We start from the raw sequence: 21,296 nt of genomic DNA, 5'->3' as shown, positions 1-21,296 counted from the left end.
AACCATACAGGGCGAGCAATAATGAACTTTACCCATGAAGGTCCGACCCGAAAATCACATTTTATTTAATAACTTTTTAGTGGTGGCACCTGGACCATTTATATTCTCATGGATTAAATACTTTAATAACCCCATTATTTGTGTAAAATTACAATCTTCCAACTTTAATAGGTTCTGAGCAATTCGAATTTTCGCGTTTAATTCATTTGCGGCGTCCCTGTACATGGTGAAAAGATCAGACATCATCTAAAAGATCCGAAATTTTGTTTTACAACACATACTAAAATTTCAGGGTTCCAGCGATAGTACAAGTACCCGAAAAATGCGATTTTATGAAAAAAGTCCATTTTTTTGCGTTTTTGCAGGTAATTGGAGGTGTCAACCTAAACTCTGATGAAATGGCTGGTGGGAACAATACTTTGACGCATGGTGGATACAAATTTTTTGCTCGTGACAGGTGGCCGGGACTTGGTCGGGTTTTTTGTAAAATTATGAATGAAAATGAACCGGAAACGATCAGGGAAAGGAAGCACCGAATCAGAAAATGAATGGGCTTTCCGAATCTGTGCATATCAATTGGGGAAATTGTGTATTGCGGCCAGGAAAATTCGGCAAACATTTTGACGTCTTCGAAAAATGCCGTTTTTTTGAAATGTCAGTGTCTTTATACCGGGGTGAGACGAAATGAAATTTGCCCGATTATTTTATTAAAATTATTCGAATATATACACGGGTCAGTCGTAATGATCTATTTAATTTAAAATAATAATTTAGATATTTGGTGAGTTTTTACTATTTAGTTTATTATTAATATATGTTAACAATTCTTAAACATTGCTTTTGGGATATAAATAAAAATTTTTTGAAATTATTGATTTTTAAGGTTAGTCGAGTATCATAACTTTTTTGGTATTGGTGCGATTTGGTTGAAATTTGGTACCTAGTACCTATTTTGGATAAGATTAATAAATTTTAACAGATATTTGACATGACTATGTTTTAAGGTCACGTGACTATTAGTACTTTTTTGCTATGAGTCCGATTGGGTTCAAATTTGGTATTTGGGCTTTATTTAGGATGCAATTATTAATTTTTGACAGATATTTGACATTTGACTTCCGGGTCACGTGACTATTGTAACTTTTTTGCTATAAGTCCGATTGGGTTCAAATTTGGTATTTGGGCTTTATTTAGGATGCAATTATTAATTTTTGACAGATATTTGACATTTGACTTCCGGGTCACGTGACTATTGTAACTTTTTTGCTATGAGTCCGATTGGGTTCAAATTTGGTATTTATGCTTTATTTAGGACACAATTAATAAATTTTGACGGATAATTGACAAATTATATTTTAAAGTCACGTGACTTTCATAATTCTTTTGCTATTGATCCGATTGGGTTGAAATTTAGTATTTAGGCTTTATTTAGGATGCAAGTAATAAATTTTGCCAGAAATTTGACATATTGAATTTTAAAGTCACGTGACTTCCATAACTTTTTTGCTATTGATCCGATTGGGTTCAAATTTGGAATTTGGGGTTTATTTAGGATGCAATTGTTGATTTTTTACAAAATTTTAAAATGTTGAGTTCTAGGGTCACGTGACTATCAAAATTTCCTATTTGATTGAAATCTGCTATTAGATGATATGTATATATTTATAGATAATATTTTGTATTACCCTATTCCTTTTATCTTAATTAGTTAAATTATTTCTTAAATTTGCCTTTAAAAAAAAAATTAAAAAGTCATCGGTTCGAATACATAGGCTTTAAAGGGAACTTATCTTCTTTCGTAATATTGTAGCATTATTATAGATTTTGAAAAATTTTGTCATAAAGCTTTTTCATTACTTTTTGGATGGTCTTTAGCCAGAAAAAAGAAATTTTGAATTTGGAGCATGTTTTGAAAAATTTTCATTTTGGGCCGGATTTTGTTTGAAAATCGATAAATGCAAATAAATAGGTTTTCTGTTCATTTTAGAGTCAAATCGATAATAACCTTTTTAAAAGGTATCCTGGAGTAGTACAAGATAGAAAAATAAAAAATTGAAATTTTTCCATAGGGCTCTTGATATTTCGATATTTATGTTTAATAGTTTTTTACAATTTTCTCCGATTGTATAATAGCTAGAACCGATTCATTTTGACAGGCGAATACCTCGTAATATTCCTGAGAACTTTTGTTTAAGACAAAAAGTTGTAAGAGTTATAGTTTATTTAGAAAAAAAAAAAACCACTTTTTCGAAATTTTTCATGGCTATACCCCTTTCAATTTTGGAGCAAAAAAAAAATTTTTTTTTCTTGGGTTTTTTTTACTGGAAATTGCCAACTTAGAGCTTGCATTTTAATTTGTCAATTATCATTTTAATAAAAAAAATGGTACCATGGAAAAAAACGAGTTTTTTTTATTTTTTTTCACATTTTTACTAATATCTCGACTTCTATAGCTTCGATTCAATTCGTTGATGGTTTTTATTATTCCTTATTCTCCTCCTATTAATTCTTTTTATATTTTATTACAATTGTCTTTCGAAATAAAACTGAAAAATTAGAAAAATCGACGTAAAATCCCGGTTGTCTTATACCTATACATAGGCTCTTATGGAATCTAATTTTTCCCTTTATATTATGGCACTCGTATAAATCGTGGAAGATTTTGTCATAAAGCTTTTTTATTAGTTTTTGAATAGTCTTTAACCAGAAAAAAGAAATTTTGAATTCGGAGCATATTTTGGAAAAATGGTCATTTTGACCCCGGATTTTGTTCGAAAATCGAAAAATGCAGAGAAATAGGTTTTCCGTTCATTTTAGACTCAAATTGGTAATAATCTTTTTTAAAGATACTCTGAAGTAGTACAGGTTAGAAAAATAAAAAATTGAAATTTTTCCATAGGGCTCTTGATAATTCGATATTTATGTTTAATAGTTTTTTCCAATTTTCTCCGATTGTATAATAGCTAGAACCGATTCGTTTTAACAGGCGAATACCCCTTAATATAGCGAAGAACTCTTATTTAATACAAAAAGTTGTCAGATTTATAGTTTATTAATAAAAAAATAAAAACCATTTTTTTGAAATTTTTCGTGGGTATACCCCTTTCGATTTTCGACCAAAAAAAAATTTTTTTTTTTCTTGGGTTTTTTTAGTGAAAATTACCAGTTTAGGGCTAAAACTAAAATTTGTCATAAATTATTTTAAGAAAAAAAATGATACCGTGGGAAAAAACCAGTTTTCTTTTGTTTTTTCCCACATTTTCACTAATATCTCGGCTTCTATAGCTTCGATTCAATTCGTTGATGGTTTCTTTTATTTCTTATTCTCCTCCTGTCAATTCTTTTGATATTTTATTACTATTACATTTTAAAATAAAAAGAAAAATTAAAACAAATCGACGTAAAATCCCGTTTGTTCTATTTCAATAAATAGACCCTTATGGGAACTTCTCTCTGGATTTGGTATTTATGGTTTATTAAGGATACAACTAATAAATTATGACAGATACTTAACTGACATTTGAGTTTCAGCCTAGGTCACGTGACTACCGTAACTTTTTTGCTATTGGTCCGATTCTGTTCGGATTTGGTATTCAGGCTTTATTTAGGATACAATTAATATACTTTGAGAGATATTTGAAATATAAGACAGTATATTGACATACAACGCGACTATATAACAAATTATGGTTCTTTGAAGCATGATACCCCAACAACTGGTCTTCTCTTTCCTTGGCAGATAAACGTTATCCTCACCTAAGTACACCTGATAATTTGCGATTTTTTTTAAGAAATCCTCTAAGGCCCATCACTGACAAGAACTAAAGGTTCCAAACTGGTCCCCACGGACCAAAAGTATAGGAGCGAAGCGACTATACTTGTTATATAGGAGCGTCTGCGACTATATTATGCACGCGAGCCCGGGCCCGAAAAATCGTGTTTTTTTGGAAATAAAAATTCATATCTTTGGCTGTATGGTTAGCGAAACGATGAAATTTGGCATAGGGTCTCTCAATACATTGAGAATAATGGATCCGTAAACGATTTTTTTTTCCGGTACCACCAAACGGAGCGGTACTGTCTCAAAGTCAAAAATTCGTAAAAAAATGGGTCAAATTCCTTTCAGACGCGAGAACTCAAATAAAAAGCCTTTAAGAGACTTTAAATTTTTAGGACATGAGGGTCGGTGGGGGCTTAAGAACTGTATACTTTTTGGGCCAGATCGGTATACAGGGTGAGTTGTTATAAGCGAACAAAAGTGACTAAAAAAAAAATTCAAACTTCTCCAGAGGCTAAAAAAAAATTTTTATAAAAAAAGTGTTTCGGCGAAAAGACTTCGTTTTATAAGAGATTTAACATACTTGGAGCTTTTTTTTGTAAAAAATTTATTTTACGAGTTCTGGCATTTTCAGTTTTTTGGAATTTTCTGCCAAACGATACTTATTTTGGAAAATTTTTTTTTTTCAAAAAATAACTTCATCCTTTACCTTTCATATGCTATATAACCGAAATTTTCGTAAGCCATACAGGGCGAGCAATAATGAACTTTACCCATGAAGGTCCGACCTAAAAATCACATTTTATTTAATAACTTTTTAGTGGTGGCACCTGGACCATTTATATTCTCAGGGATTAAATACTTTAATAACCCCAGTATTTGTGTAAAATTACAATCTTCCAACTTTAATAGGTTCTGAGCAATTCGAATTTTCGCGTTTAATTCATTTGCGGCGTCCCTGTACATGGTGAAAAGATCAAACAACATCTAAAGGATCCGAAATTTTGTTTTACAACACATACTAAAATTTCAGGGTTCCAGCGATAGTACAAGTACCCGAAAAATGCGATTTTATGAAAAAAGTCCATTTTTTTGCGTTTTTGCAGGTAATTGGAGGTGTCAACCTAAACTCTGATGAAATGGCTGGTGGGAACAATACTTTGACGCATGGTGGATACAAATTTTTTGCTCGTGACAGGTGGCCGGGACTTGGTTGGGTTTTTTGTAAAATTATGAATGAAAATGAACCGGAAACGATCAGGGAAAGGAAGCACCGAATCAGAAAATGAATGGGCTTTCCGAATCTGTGCATATCAATAGGGGAAATTGTGTATTGCGGCCAGGAAAATTCGGCAAACATTTTGACGTCTTCGAAAAATGCCGTTTTTTTGAAATGTCAGTGTCTTTATACCGGGGTGAGACGAAATGAAATTTGCCCGATTATTTTATTAAAATTATTCGAATATATACACGGGTCAGTCGTAATGATCTACTTAATTTAAAATAAAAATTTCGATATTAGGTGAGTTTTTACTATTTAGTTTATTATTAATAAATGTTAACAATTCTTAAACATTGCTTTTGGGATATAAATAAAAATTTTTTGAAATTATTGATTTTTAAGGTTAGTCGAGTATCATAACTTTTTTGGTATTGGTGCGATTTGGTTGAAATTTGGTACCTAGTACCTATTTCGGATAAGATTAATAAATTTTTACAGATATTTGACATGACTATGTTTTAAGGTCACGTGATTATCAAAACTTTCTTCCTATTTGTCCGATTTGATTGAAATTTGGTATTTGGGGTTTATTTAGGATGCAATTATTAATTTTTCACAGATATTTGACATTTGACTTCCAGGTCACGTGACTATTGTAACTTTTTTGCTATTGGTCTGATTGGGTTCAAATTTGGTATTTGGGCTTTATTTAAAATGCAATTATTAATTTTTGACAGATATTTGACATTTGACTTCCGGGTCACGTGACTATTGTAACTTTTTTGCTATGAGTCCGATTGGGTTCAAATTTGGTATTTATGCTTTATTTAGGATACAATTAATAAATTTTAACAGATAATTGACAAATTATATTTTAAAGTCACGTGACTTTCATAATTCTTTTGCTATTGATCCGATTGGGTTGAAATTTAGTATTTGAGCTTTATTTAGGATGCCAGTAATACATTTTGACAGAAATTTGACAGATTGAATTTTAAAGTCACGTGACTTCCATAACTTTTTTGCTATTGATCCGATTGGGTTCAAATTTGGAATTTGGGGTTTATTTAGGATGCAATTGTTGATTTTTTACAAAATTTTAAAATATTGAGTTCTAGGGTCACGTGACTATCAAAATTTCCTATTTGATTGAAATTGGCTATTAAATGATATGTATATATTTGTAGATAATATTTTGTATGATTCTATTCCTTTTATCTTATTTTGTTAAATTATTTCTTAAATTTGCCTTTAAAAAAAAAATTAAGAAATCATCGGTTCGAATACATAGGCTTTAAAGGGAACTTATGTTCTCTCGTAATATTGTGGCATTATTATAGATTTTTAAAAATGTTGTCATAAAGCTTTTTTATTACTTTTTGAGTGGTCTTTCGCCAGAAAAAAGAAATTTTGAATTTGGAGCATGTTTTGAAAAAATTTTCATTTTGGGCCCGATTTTGTTCGAAAATCGATAAATGCAAATAAATAGGTTTTCTGTTCATTTTAGAGTCAAATCGATAATAACCTTTTTGAAAGGTATCCTGAAGTAGTACAAGATAGAAAAATAAAAAATTGAAATTTTTCTATAGGGCTCTTGATAATTCGATATTTATGATTTATAGTTATTTACAATTTTCTCCGAATCTGTGATAGCTATAATCAATTAGTTTTAACATTCGAATACCTCGTAACATTCCCTAGAACTTTTGTTTAAGACAAAAAGTTGTCAGAGTTATAGTTTATTTAGAAAAAAATAAAAACCATTTTTTCACAATTTTTCATGGCATACCCCTTTCGATTTTGGAGCAAAAAAAAAATTTTTTTTTCTTGGGTTTTTTTTACTGGAAATTGCCAACTTAGGGCTTACATTATAATTTGTCGATTATAATTTTAAGAAAAAAAATGGTACCGTGGGAAAAAACGAGTTTTCTTTTATTTTTTTTCACATTTTTACTAATATCTCGACTTGTATAGCTTCGATTCAATTCGTTGATAGTTTCTATTATTCCTTATTCTCCTCCAGTTAATTCTTTTTATATTTTATTACAATTGCCTTTCGAAATAAAACTGAAAAATTTAAAAAATCGACGTAAAAGCCCGGTTGTCTTATCCCTGTACATAGGCTCTTATGGAACCTAATTTTTCCCTTTATATTATGGCACTCGTATAAATCGTGGAAAATTTTGTCATAAAGCTTTTTTATTAGTTTTTGAATGGTCTTTAACCAGAAAAAAGAAATTTTGAATTTGGAGCATATTTTGGAAAAATGGTCATTTTGACCCCGGATTTTGTTCGAAAATCGAAAAATGCAAAGAAATAGGTTTCCGTTCATTTTAGAGTCAAATTGGTAATAATCTTTTTTAAAGATACTCTGAAGTAGTACAGGTTAGAAAAATAAAAAATTGAAATTTTTCCATAGGGCTCTTGATAATTCGATATTTATGTTTAATAGTTTTTTCCAATTTTCTCCGATTGTATAATAGCTAGAACCGATTCGTTTTAACGCACGGATACCTCGTAATATTCCCGAAAACTTTTGTTTAAGACAAAAAGTTGTCAGAGTTATATTTTATTTTTAAAAAAATAAAAACCATTTTTTCGCAATTTTTCATGGCTATACCCCTTTCGATTTTCGACCAAAAAAAAATTTTTTTTTTCTTGGGTTTTTTTTACTTGAAATTGCCAACTTAGGGCTTACATTATAATTTGTCAATAATTATTTTAAGAAAAAAAAATGATACCGTGGGAAAAAACCAGTTTTCTTTTGTTTTTCCCACATTTTTTCTAATATCTCGGCTTCTATAGCTTCGATTCAATTTGTTGATGGTTTCTTTTATTTCTTATTCTCCTCCTGTCAATTCTTTTGATATTTTATTACTATTACTTTTCAAAATAAAAAGAAAAATTAAAACAAATCGACGTAAAATCCCTGTTTGTTCTATTTCAAGAAATAGACCTTTATGGGAACTTCTCTCTGAATTTGGTATTTATGGTTTATTTAGGATACAACTAATAAATTATGACAGATAACTGACATTTAAGGTTCAGCCTAGGTCACGTGACTACCGTAACTTTTTTGCTATTGGTCCGATTCTGTTCGAATTTGGTATTCAGGCTATATTTAGGATACAATTAATATACTTTGAGAGATATTTGAAATATAAGACAGTATATTGACACACAACGCGACTATATAACAAATTATGGTTCTTTGAAGCATGATACCCCAACAACTGGTCCTCTCTTACCTTGGCAGGTAAACGTTAGCCTCCCCGACTCACCTAAGTACACCTGATAATTTTTGATTTTTTTTTTTAATTCCCTTATGGCTTTTCACAAACAAGACCTAAAGGTTCCAAACTGGTCCCCACGGACCAAAAGTATAGGAGCGAAGCGACTATACTTGTTATATAGGAGCGTCTGCGACTATATTATGCACGCGAGCCCGGGCCCGAAAAATCGTGTTTTTTTGGAAATAAAAATTCATATCTTTGGCTGTATGGTTAGCGAAACGATGAAATTTGGCATAGGGCCTCTCAATACATTGAGAATGATGGATCCGTAAACGATTTTTTTTTCCGGTACCACTAAACGGAGCGGTACTGTCTCAAAGTCAAAAATTCGTAAAAAAATGGGTCAAATTCCTTTCAGACGCGAGAACTCAAATAAAAAGCCTTTAAAAGACTTAAAATTTTTAGGACATAAGGGTCGGTGGGGCCTTAAGAACTGTATACTTTTTGGGCCAGATCGGTATACAGGGTGAGTTGTTATAAGCGAACAAAAGTGACTAAAAAAAAAATTGAAACTTCTCCAGAGGCTAAAAAAAAATTTTTATAAAAAAAGTGTTTCGGCGAAAAGACTTCGTTTTATAAGAGATTTAACATACTTGGAGCTTTTTTTTGTAAAAAATTTATTTTACGAGTTCTGGCATTTTCAGTTTTTTGGAATTTTCCGCCAAACGATACTTATTTTGGGAAAATTTTTTTTTTCAAAAAATAACTTTATCTTTTACCTTTTATATGCCATATAACCGAAATTTTTGGGAACTATACAGGGTGAGCAATAATGAACTTTACCCATGAAGGTCCGACCTGAAAATCACTTTTTATTTAATAACTTTTCAGTGGTAGCACCTGGACCATTTATATTCTCAGGGATTAAATACTTTAATAACCCCATTATTTGTGTAAAATTACAATCTTCCAACTTTAATAGGTTCTGAGCAATTTGAATTTTCGCGTTTAATTCATTTGTCACGTCCCTGTACATGGTGAAAAGATCAAACAACATCTAACGGATCCGAAATTTTGTTTTACAATACATACTAAAATTTCAGGGTTCCAGCGATAGTACAAGTACCCGAAAAATGCGATTTTATGAAAAAAGTCCATTTTTTTGCGTTTTTGCAGGTAATTGGAGGTGTCAACCTAAACTCTGATGAAATGGCTGGTGGGAACAATACTTTGACGCATGGTGGATACAAATTTTTTGCTCGTGACAGGTGGCCGGGACTTGGTTGGGTTTTTTGTAAAATTATGAATGAAAATGAACCGGAAACGATCAGGGAAAGGAAGCACCGAATCAGAAAATGAATGGGCTTTCCGAATCTGTGCATATCAATAGGGGAAATTGTGTATTGCGGCCAGGAAAATTCGACAAACATTTTGACGTCTTCGAAAAATGCCGTTTTTTTGAAATGTCAGTGGTTTTATACCGGGGTGAGACGAAATGAAATTTGCCCGATTATTTTATTAAAATTATTCGAATATATACACGGGTCAGTCGTAATGATCTATTTAATTTAAAATAAGAATTTAGATATTAGGTGAGTTTTTACTATTTAGTTTATTATTAATATATGTTAATAATTCTTAAACATTGCTTTTGGGATATAAACAAAAATTTTTTGAAATTATTGATTTTTAAGGTTAGTCGAGTATCATAACTTTTTTGCTATTGGTGCGATTTGGTTGAAATTTGGTACCTAGTACCTATTTCGGATAAGATTAATAAATTTTGACAGATATTTGACATGACTATGTTTTAAGGTCACGTGACTACCTTAACTTTCTTCCTATTTGTCCGATTTGATTGAAATTTGGTATTTGGGGTTTATTTAGGATGCAATTATTAATTTTTCACAGATATTTGACATTTGACTTCCAGGTCACGTGGCTATTGTAACTTTTTTGCTATTGGTCCGATTGGGTTCAAATTTGGTATTTGGGCTTTATTTAGAATGCAATTATTAATTTTTGACAGATATTTGACATTTGACTTCCGGGTCACGTGACTATTGTAACTTTTTTGCTATGAGTCCGATTGGGTTCAAATTTGGTATTTATGCTTTATTTAGGACACAATTAATAAATTTTAACAGATAATTGACAAATTATATTTTAAAGTCACGTGACTTTCATAATTCTTTTGCTATTGATCCGATTGGGTTGAAATTTAGTATTTGGGCTTTATTTAGGATGCCAGTAATACATTTTGACAGAAATTTGACATATTGAATTTTAAAGTCACGTGACTTCCATAACTTTTTTGCTATTGATCCGATTGGGTTCAAATTTGGAATTTGGGGTTTATTTAAGATGCAATTGTTGATTTTTTACAAAATTTTAAAATATTGAGTTCTAGGGTCACGTGACTATCAAAATTTCCTATTTGATTGAAATTGGCTATTAGATGATATGTATATATTTGTAGATAATATTTTGTATTACCCTATTCCTTTTATCTTATTTTGTTAAATTATTTCTTAAATTTGCCTTTAAAAATAAAATTAAGAAATCATCGGTTCGAATACATAGGCTTTAAAGGAAACTTATGTTCTCTCGTAATATTGTGGCATTATTATAGATTTTGAAAAATTTTGTCATAAAGCTTTTTTATTACTTTTTGAGTGGTCTTTAGCCAAAAAAAAGAAATTTTGAATTTGGAGCATGTTTTGAAAAAATTTTCATTTTGGGCCCGATTTTGTTCGAAAATCGATAAATGCAAATAAATAGGTTTTCTGTTCATTTTAGAGTCAAATCGATAATAATCTTTTTAAAAGGTATCCTGGAGTAGTACAAGATAGAAAAATAAAAAGTTGAAATTTTTCCATAGGGCTCTTGATAATTCGATATTTATGATTAATAGTTTTTTACAATTTTCTCCGAATCTGTGATAGCTATAATCAATTAGTTTTAACATTCAAATACCTCGTAACATTCCCTAGAACTTTTGTTTAAGAGAAAAAGTTGTCAGAGTTATAGTTTATTTAGAAAAAAATAAAAACCATTTTTTCGCAATTTTTCATGGCTATACCCCTTTCGATTTTGGAGCAAAAAAAATTTTTTTTTTCTTGGGTTTTTTTTACTGGAAATTGCCAACTTAGGACTTACATTATAATTTGTCGGTCATCATTTTAAGAAAAAAAAATTATACCGTTTTCCAAAACCAGTTTCCTTTTGTTTTTCCCACATTTTTACTAATATCTCGACTTCTATAGCTTCGATTCAATTCGTTGATGGTTTCTTTTATTTCTCATTCTCCTCCTGTCAATTCTTTTGATATTTTATTACTATTACTTTTCAAAATAAAAAGAAAAATTAAAACAAATCGACGTAAAATCCCGTTTGTTCTATTTCAATAAATAGACCCTTATGGGAACTTCTCTCTAATTTTGGTATTTATGGTTTATTTAGGATACAACTAATAAATTATGACAGATAACTGACATTTGAGTTTCAGCTAAGGTCACGTGACTACCGTAACTTTTTTGCTATTGGTCCGATTCTGTTGGAATTTGGTACTCAGGCTTAATTTAGAATACAATTAATATATTTTGACAGATATTTGAAATATAACACAACGCGACTATATAACAAATTATGGTTCTTTGAAGCATAATACCCCAACCACTGGTCATCTCTTTCCTTGGCATATAAACGTTGGTACACCTGATAATTTTTGTTTTGTTTTAAGAAATCCTCTAAGGCCCATCACTGACAGGACTTAGAGGTTCCAAACTGGTCCCCACGGACCAAAAGTATAGGAGCGAAGCGACTATACTTGTTATATAGGAGCGTCTGCGACTATATTATGCACGCGAGCCCGGGCCCGAAAAATCGTGTTTTTTTGGAAATAAAAATTCATATCTTTGGCTGTATGGTTAGCGAAACGATGAAATTTGGCATAGAGTTTCTCAATACATTGAGAATGATGGATCCGTAAACGATTTTTTTTTCCGGTACCACCAAACGGAGCGGTACTGTCTCAAAGTCAAAAATTCGTAAAAAAACGGGTCAAATTCCTTTCAGACGCGAGAACTCAAATAAAAAGCCTTTAAAAGACTTTAAATTTTTAGGACATAAGGGTCGGTGGGGGCTTAAGAACTGTATACTTTTTGGGCCAGATCGGTATACAGGGTGAGTTGTTATAAGCGAACAAAAGTGACTAAAAAAAAAATTCAAACTTCTCCAGAGGCTAAAAAAAAATTTTTATAAAAAAAGTGTTTCGGCGAAAAGACTTCATTTTATAAGAGATTTGACATACTTGGAGCTTTTTTTTGTAAAAAATTTATTTTACGAGTTCTGGCATTTTCAGTTTTTTGGGATTTTCCGCCAAACGATACTTATTTTGGGAAAATTTTTTTTTTCAAAAAATAACTTCATCCTTTACCTTTTATATGCCATATAACCGAAATTTTTGGGAATCATACAGGGCGAGCAATAATGAACTTTACCCATGAAGGTCCGACCCGAAAATCACATTTTATTTAATAACTTTTTAGTGGTGGCACCTGGACCATTTATATTCTCAGGGATTAAATACTATAATAACCCCATTATTTGTGTGAAATTACAATCTTCCAACTTTAATAGGTTCTGAGCAATTCGAATTTTCGCGTTTAATTCATTTGCCGCGTCCCTGTACATGGTGAAAAGATCAAACAACATCTAAAGGATTCGAAATTTTGTTTTACAACACATACTAAAATTTCAGGGTTCCAGCGATAGTACAAGTACCCGAAAAATGCGATTTTATGAAAAAAGTCCATTTTTTTGCGTTTTTGCAGGTAATTGGAGGTGTCAACCTAAACTCTGATGAAATGGCTGGTGGGAACAATACTTTGACGCATGGTGGATACAAATTTTTTGCTCGTGACAGGTGGCCGGGACTTGGTTGGGTTTTTTGTAAAATTATGAATGAAAATGAACCGGAAACGATCAGGGAAAGGAAGCACCGAATCAGAAAATGAATGGGCTTTCCGAATCTGTGCATATCAATAGGGGAAATTGTGTATTGCGGCCAGGAAAATTCGACAAACATTTTGACGTCTTCGAAAAATGCCGTTTTTTTGAAATGTCAGTAGTTTTATACCGGGGTGAGACTAAATGAAATTTGCCCTATTATTTTACTAAAATTATTTGAATATATACACGGGTCAGTCGTAATGATCTACTTAATTTAAAATAAAAATTTAGATATTAGGTGAGTTTTTACTATTTAGTTTATTATTAATATATGTTAATAATTCTTAAACATTGCTTTTGGGATATAAATAAAAATTTTTTGAAATTATTGATTTTTAAGGTTAGTCGAGTATCATAACTTTTTTGGTATTGGTGCGATTTGGTTGAAATTTGGTACCTAGTACCTATTTCGGATAAGATTAATAAATTTTTACAGATATTTGACATGACTATGTTTTAAGGTCACGTGACTACCTTAACTTTCTTCCTATTTGTCCGATTTGATTGAAATTTGGTATTTGGGGTTTATTTAGGATGCAATTATTAATTTTTCACAGATATTTGACATTTGACTTTCAGGTCACGTGACTATTGTAACTTTTTTGCTATTGGTCTGATTGGGTTCAAATTTGGTATTTGGCTTTATTTAGGATGCAGTTATTTATTTTTGACAGATATTTGACATTTGATTTCCGGGTCACGTGACTATTGTAACTTTTTTGCTATGAGTCCGATTGGATTCAAATTTGGTATTTATGCTTTATTTAGGATACAATTAATAAATTTTAATAGATAATTGACAAATTATATTTTAAAGTCACGTGACTTTCATAATTCTTTTGCTATTGATCCGATTGGGTTGAAATTTAGTATTTAGGCTTTATTTGGGATGCAAGTAATAAATTTTGCCAGAAATTTGACAGATTGAATTTTAAAGTCACGTGACTTCCATAACTTTTTTGCTATTGATCCGATTGGGTTCAAATTTGGAATTTGGGATTTATTTAGGATGCAATTGTTGATCTTTTACAAAATTTTAAAATATTGAGTTCTAGGGTCACGTGACTATCAAAATTTCCTATTTGATTAAAATCTGCTATTAGATGATATGTATATATTTATAGATAATATTTTGTATTACCCTATTCCTTTTATCTTAATTAGTTATCTTAATTAGTTATCTAAGAACTTATCTTCTTTCATAATATTGTAGCATTATTATAGACTTTGAAAAATTTTGTCGTTAAGCTTTTTCATTACTTTTTGAATGGTCTTTAGCCAGAAAAAAGAAATTTTGAATTTGGAGCATGTTTTGAAAAAATTTTCATTTTGGGCCGGATTTTGTTCGAAAATCGAAAAATGCAAAGAAATAGGTTTTCTGTTCATTTTAGAGTCAAATCGATAATAACCTTCTTGAAAGGTATCCTGAAGTAGTACAAGATAGAAAAATAAAAAGTTGAAATTTTTTCATAGGGCTCTTGATAATTCGATATTTATGATTAATAGTTTTTTACAATTTTCTCCGAATCTGTGATAGCTATAATCAATTAGTTTTAACATTTAAATACCTCGTAATATTCCCTAGAACTTTTGTTTAGGACAAAAAGTTGTTAGAGTTATAGTTTAGTTAGAAAAAAATAAAAACCATTTTTTCACAATTTTTCATGGCTATACCCCTTTCGATTTTGGAGCAAAAAAAAAATTTTTTTTTTTTGGGGTTTTTTTACTGGAAATTGCCAACTTAGGGCTTACATTATAATTTGTCAGTTATCATTTTAAGAAAAAAAAATTATACCGTGAGAAAAAACCAGTTTTCTTTTGTTTTTCCCACATTTTTACTTATATCTCGGCTTCTATAGCTTCGATTCAATTCGTTGATGGTTTCTTTTATTTCTAATTCTCCTCCTGTCAATTCTTTTGATATTTTATTACTATTACATTTTAAAATAAAAAGAAAAATTAAAACAAATCGACGTAAAATCCTGTTTGTTCTATTTCAATAAATAGACCCTTATGGGAACTTCTCTCTGAATTTGGTATTTATGGTTTATTTAGGATACAATTAACATATTTTGACAGATATTTAAAATATAAGACAGGATACTGACACACAACGCGACTATATAACAAATTATGGTTCTTTGAAGCATGATACCCCATCCACTGGTCATCTCTTTCCTTGGCATATATACGTTGGTACACCTCATAATTTTTGTTTTTTTTTAAGAATTCCTTTATAGCCATTCACAGACAAAACCTAAAAGTTCCAAACTGGTCCCCACGGACCAAAAGTATAGGAGCGAAGCGACTATACTTGTTATATAGGAGCGTCTGCGACTATATTATGCACGCGGGCCCGGGTCCGAAAAATCGTGTTTTTTTGGAAATAAAAATTCATATCTTTGGCTGTATGGCTAGCGAAACGATGAAATTTGGCATAGGGTCTCTCAATACATTGGGAATGATGGATCCGTAAACGATTTTTTTTTCGGGTACCACCAAACGGAGCGGTACTGTCTCAAAGTCAAAAATTCGTAAAAAAATTGGTAAAAATCGAGTTGCTCACGAGATCTCAATTTTAAAGCGTTTAATCGAGCTGAAATTTTCAGGATATATGGGTTCTTGGGGCTTACGTGTCTGTATACTTTTTGGGCCCGATCGGTATACAGGGTGAGTTGTTATAAGCGAACAAAAGTGACTAAAAAAAAAATGTAAACTTCTCCAGAGGCTAAAAAAAAATTTTTATAAAAAAAGTGTTTCGGCGAAAAGACTTCGTTTTATAAGAGATTTAACATACTTGGAGCTTTTTTTTGTAAAAAATTTATTTTACGAGTTCTGGCATTTTCAGTTTTTTGGGATTTCCCGCCAAACGATACTTATTTTGAGAAAATTTTTTTTTTCAAAAAATAACTTCATCCTTTACCTTTCATATGCCATATAACCGAAATTTTTGGGAACCATACAGGGCGAGCAATAATGAACTTTACCCATGAAGGTCCGACCTGAAAATCACATTTTATTTAATAACTTTTTCGTAGTAGCATCTGGACCATTTATATTCTCAGGCATTAAATACTTTAATAACCCCAATATTTATGTAAAATTACAATCTTCCAACATTAATAGGTTCTGAGCAATTCGAATTTTCGCGTTTAATTCATTTGCCACGTCCCTGTACATGGTGAAAAGATCAGACATCATCTAAAAGATCCGAAATTTTGTTTTACAACACATACTAAAATTTCAGGGTTCCAGCGATAGTACAAGTACCCGAAAAATGCGATTTTATGAAAAAAGTCCATTTTTTTGCGTTTTTGCAGGTAATTGGAGGTGTCAACCTAAACTCTGATGAAATGGCTGGTGGGAACAATACTTTGACGCATGGTGGATACAAATTTTTTGCTCGTGACAGGTGGCCGGGACTTGGTTGGGTTTTTTGTAAAATTATGAATGAAAATGAACCGGAAACGATCAGGGAAAGGAAGCACCGAATCAGAAAATGAATGGGCTTTCCGAATCTGTGCATATCAATAGGGGAAATTGTGTATTGCGGCCAGGAAAATTCGACAAACATTTTGACGTCTTCGAAAAATGCCGTTTTTTTGAAATGTCAGTGTCTTTATACCGGGGTGAGACGAAATGAAATTTGCCCGATTATTTTATTAAAATTATTCGAATATATACACGGGTCAGTCGTAATGATCTATTTAATTTAAAATAAAAATTTAGATATTAGGTGAGTTTTTACTATTTAGTTTATTATTAATATATGTTAATAATTCTTAAACATTGCTTTTGGGTTATAAATAAAAATTTTTTGAAATTATTGATTTTTAAGGTTAGTCGAGTATCATAACTTTTTTGGTATTGGTGCGATTTGGTTGAAATTTGGTACCTAGTACCTATTTCGGATAAGATTAAGAAATTTTTACAGATATTTGACATGACTATGTTTTAAGGTCACGTGACTACCTTAACTTTCTTCCTATTTGTCCGATTTGATTGAAATTTGGTATTTGGGGTTTATTTAGGATGCAATTATGAATTTTTCACAGATATTTGACATTTGACTTCCAGGTCACGTGACTATTGGTACTTTTTTGCTATTGGTCTGATTGGGTTCAAATTTGGTATTTGGGCTTTATTTAGGATGCAATTATTAATTTTTGACAGATATTTGACATTTGACTTCCGGGTCACGTGACTATTGTAACTTTTTTGCTATAAGTCCGATTGGGTTCAAATTTGGTATTTGGGCTTTATTTGGGATACAATTAATAAATTTTGACAGATAATTGACAAATTATATTTTAAAGTCACGTGACTCTCATAATTCTTTTGCTATTGATCCGATTGGGTTGAAATTTAGTATTTAGGCTTTATTTAGGATGCAAGTAATAGATTTTGCCAGAAATTTGACATATTGAATTTTAAAGTCACGTGACTTCCATAACTTTTTTGCTATTGATCCGATTGGGTTAAAATTTGGTATTTAGAGTTTTATTACGATGCCATTATTGAATTTTTACAAATTTTTAAAATATTATGTTTTTAAGTCACGTGACTATCAAAATTTCTTTCGTATTCGCTCGATTTGATTGAAATTTCCTATTAGATTATATGTATATATTTATAGATAATATTTTGTATTACCCTATTGCTTTTATCTTAATTAGTTAAATTGTTTCTTAGATTTGCCTTTGAAAAAAAAATTAAAAAATCATGGGTTCAGTATGCTTTAAAGGAAACTTATCTTCTTTCATAATATTTTAGCATTATTATAGATTTTGAAAATTTTTGTCATTAAGCTTTTTCATTACTTTTTGAATGGTCTTTAGCCAGAAAAAAGAAATTTTGAATTTGGAGCATGTTTTGAAAAATTTTCATTTTGGGCCGGATTTTGTTTGAAAATCGAAAAATGCAAATAAATAGGTTTTCTGTTCATTTTAGAGTCAAATCGATAATAACCTTTTTGAAAGGTATTCTGAAGTAGTACAAGATAGAAAAATAAAAAATTGAAATTTTTCCATAGGGCTCTTGATATTTCGATATTTATGTTTAATAGTTTTTTACAATTTTCTCCAATTCTGTGATAGCTAGAATCAATTCGTTTTAACATTCGGATACCTCGTAATATTCCCGAAAACTTTTGTTTAAGGCAAAAAGTTGTCAGAGTTATAGTTTATTTAGAAAAAAATAAAAACCATTTTTTCGCAATTTTTCATAGCTATACCCCTGGCGATTTTGGAGCAAAAAAAAAAATTTTTTTCTTGGGTTTTTTTTACTGGAAATTGCCAACTTAGGGCTTACATTATAAGTTGTCAGTTATCATTTAAAAAAAAAAAATTCTACCGTGGGAAAAAACGAGTTTTCTTTTATTTTTTTTTACATTTTTACTAATATCTCGACTTCTATAGCTTCGATTCAATTCGTTGATGGTTTCTTTTATTCTTTATTCTCCTCCTGTTAATTCTTTTTATATTTTATTACAATTGCCGTTCGGAATAAAACTGAAAAATTTTAAAAATCGACGTAAATACATAGACTCTTATGGGACCTAATATTTCTCTTTATATTGTGGCACTCGTATAAATCATGGAAAATTTTGGCATTGAGCTTTTTTACTAGTTTTTGAATGGTCTTTAACTAGAAAAAAGAAATTTTGAATTCGGAGCATATTTTGAAAAAATTGTCATTTTGACCCCGGATTTTGTTCGAAAATCGAAAAATGCAAAGAAATAGGTTTTCCGTTCATTTTAGAGTCAAATTGGTAATAATCTTTTTTAAAGATACTCTGAAGTAGTACAGGATAGAAAAATAAAAAATTGAAATTTTTCCATAGGGCTCTTGATAATTCGATATATATGTTTAATAGTTTTTTCCAATTTTCTCCGATTGTATAATAGCTAGAACCGATTTGTTTTAACGCACGGATACCTCGTAATATTTCCGAAAACTTTTGTTTAAGACAAAAAGTTGTCAGAGTTATATTTTATTTATAAAAAAATAAAAACCATTTTTTTTTAATTTTTCGTGGGTATACCCCTTTCGATTTTCGACCAAAAAAAAAAAAATGTTTTTCTTGGGTTTTTTTTGTGAAAATTACAAGTTTAGGGCTAAAACTAAAATTTGTCATAAATTATTTTAAGAAAAAAAATTATACCGTGGGAAAAAACCAGTTTTCTTTTGTTTTTCCCACATTTTTACTTATATCTCGGCTTCTATAGCTTCGATTCAATTTATTTATGGTTTTTTTTATTTCTTATTCTTCTCCTCTCAATTCTTTTGATATTTTATTACTATTACATTTTAAAATAAAAAGAAAAATTTAAACAAATCGACGTAAAATCTCGTTTGTTCTATTTCAAGAAATAGACCCTTATGGGAACTTTTTTCTGAATTTGGTATTTATGGTTTATTTAGGATACAACTAATAAATTATAACAGATAACTGACATTTGAGTGTCAGCCTAGGTCACGTGACTACCGTAACTTTTTTGCTATTGGTCCGATTTTGTTGTAATTTGGTATTCAGGCTTTATTTAGGATACAATTAACATATTTTAACAGATATTTGAAATATAAGAGAGTATATTGACACACAACGCGACTATATAATAAATTATGGTTCTTTGAAGCATGATACCCCAACAACTGGTCCTCTCTTTCCTCGGCAGGTAAACGTTAGCCTCCCCGACTCACCTAAGTACACCTGATAATTTTTGATTGTTTTTTTAAATTCCCTTATGGCTTTTCACAGACAAGACCTAAAGGTTCCAAACTGGTCCCCACGGACCAAAAGTATAGGAGCGAAGCGACTATACTTGTTATATAGGAGCGTCTGCGACTATATTATGCACGCGACCTCGGGTCCGAAAAATCGTGTTTTTTTGGAAATAAAAATTCATATCTTTGGCTGTATGGCTAGCGAAACGATGAAATTTGGCATAGGGTCTCTCAATACATTGGGAATGATGGATCCGTAAACGAATTTTTTTTCCGGTACCACCAAACGGAGTGGTACTGTCTCAAAGTCAAAAATTCGTAAAAAAACCGGTCAAAATTCATTTTTGCACGAGATCTCAATTTTAACGCTGTCAAAAAAATTGAAATTTTTAGGCATAAAAGACTTTATAGTAATTCATGTCTGTATACTTTTTGGGCCCGATCGGTATACAGGGTGAGTTGTTATAAGCGAACAAAAGTGACTAAAAAAAAAATTCAAACTTCTCCAGAGGCTAAAAAAAAATTTTTATAAAAAAAGTGTTTCGGCGAAAAGACTTCGTTTTATAAGAGATTTAACATACTTGGAGCTTTTTTTTGTAAAAAATTTATTTTACGAGTTCTGGCATTTTCAGTTTTTTGGGATTTTCCGCCAAACGATACTTATTTTGGGAAAAATTTTTTTTTCAAAAAATAACTTCATCCTTTACCTTTCATATGCCATATAATCGAAATTTTTGGGAACCATACAGGGCGAGCAATAATGAACTTTACCCATGAAGGTCCGACCCGAAAATCACATTTTATTTAATAACTTTTTCGTAGTGGCATCTGGACCATTTATATTCTCAGGCATTAAATACTTTAATAACCCCAGTATTTGTGTAAAATTACAATCTTCCAACTTTAATAGGTTCTGAGCAATTCGAATTTTTGCGTTTAATTCATTTGCCGCGTCCCTGTACATGGTGAAAGGATCAAACAACATCTAAAGGATCCGAAATTTTGTTTTACAACACATACTAAAATTTCAGGATTCCAGCGATAGTACAAGTACCCGAAAAATGCGATTTTATGAAAAAAGTCCATTTTTTTGCGTTTTTGCAGGTAATTGGAGGTGTCAACCTAAACTCTGATGAAATGGCTAGTGGGAACAATACTTTGACGCATGGTGGATACAAATTTTTTGCTCGTGACAGGTGGCCGGGACTTGGTCGGGTTTTTTGTAAAATTATGAATGAAAATGAACCGGAAACGATCAGGGAAAGGAAGCACCGAATCAGAAAATGAATGGGCTTTCCGAATCTGTGCATATCAATTGGGGAAA

At 30.9% G+C, this 21,296-nt stretch overlaps 1 protein-coding gene across 2 annotated transcripts in view; it reads left to right on the top strand.

Moving 5' to 3' along the window:
* Nucleotides 1–4,520: 4,520 nt before the first annotated feature.
* LOC126741056 (uncharacterized) overlaps nucleotides 4,521–21,296 on the top strand; it is a 36,470-nt gene continuing 19,694 nt past the window's right edge. The window contains exon 1 of one of the 2 annotated variants that reach the window (XM_050447338.1): nucleotides 4,521–5,300. The gene's annotated coding sequence lies outside the window, so the exon portion shown is untranslated. Of the gene's footprint in view, nucleotides 5,301–9,065; nucleotides 9,719–21,296 lie in introns of those variants that run through there. The other variant, XM_050447336.1, reaches the window with a different exon arrangement.

Source organism: Anthonomus grandis, chromosome 10 (assembly GCF_022605725.1).
Source record: "Anthonomus grandis grandis chromosome 10, icAntGran1.3, whole genome shotgun sequence".
Taxonomy (NCBI): domain Eukaryota; kingdom Metazoa; phylum Arthropoda; class Insecta; order Coleoptera; family Curculionidae; genus Anthonomus; species Anthonomus grandis.
The sequence above is the reverse complement of the archived record's forward strand: the minus strand, read 5'-3'. Positions and strand labels throughout refer to the sequence as shown.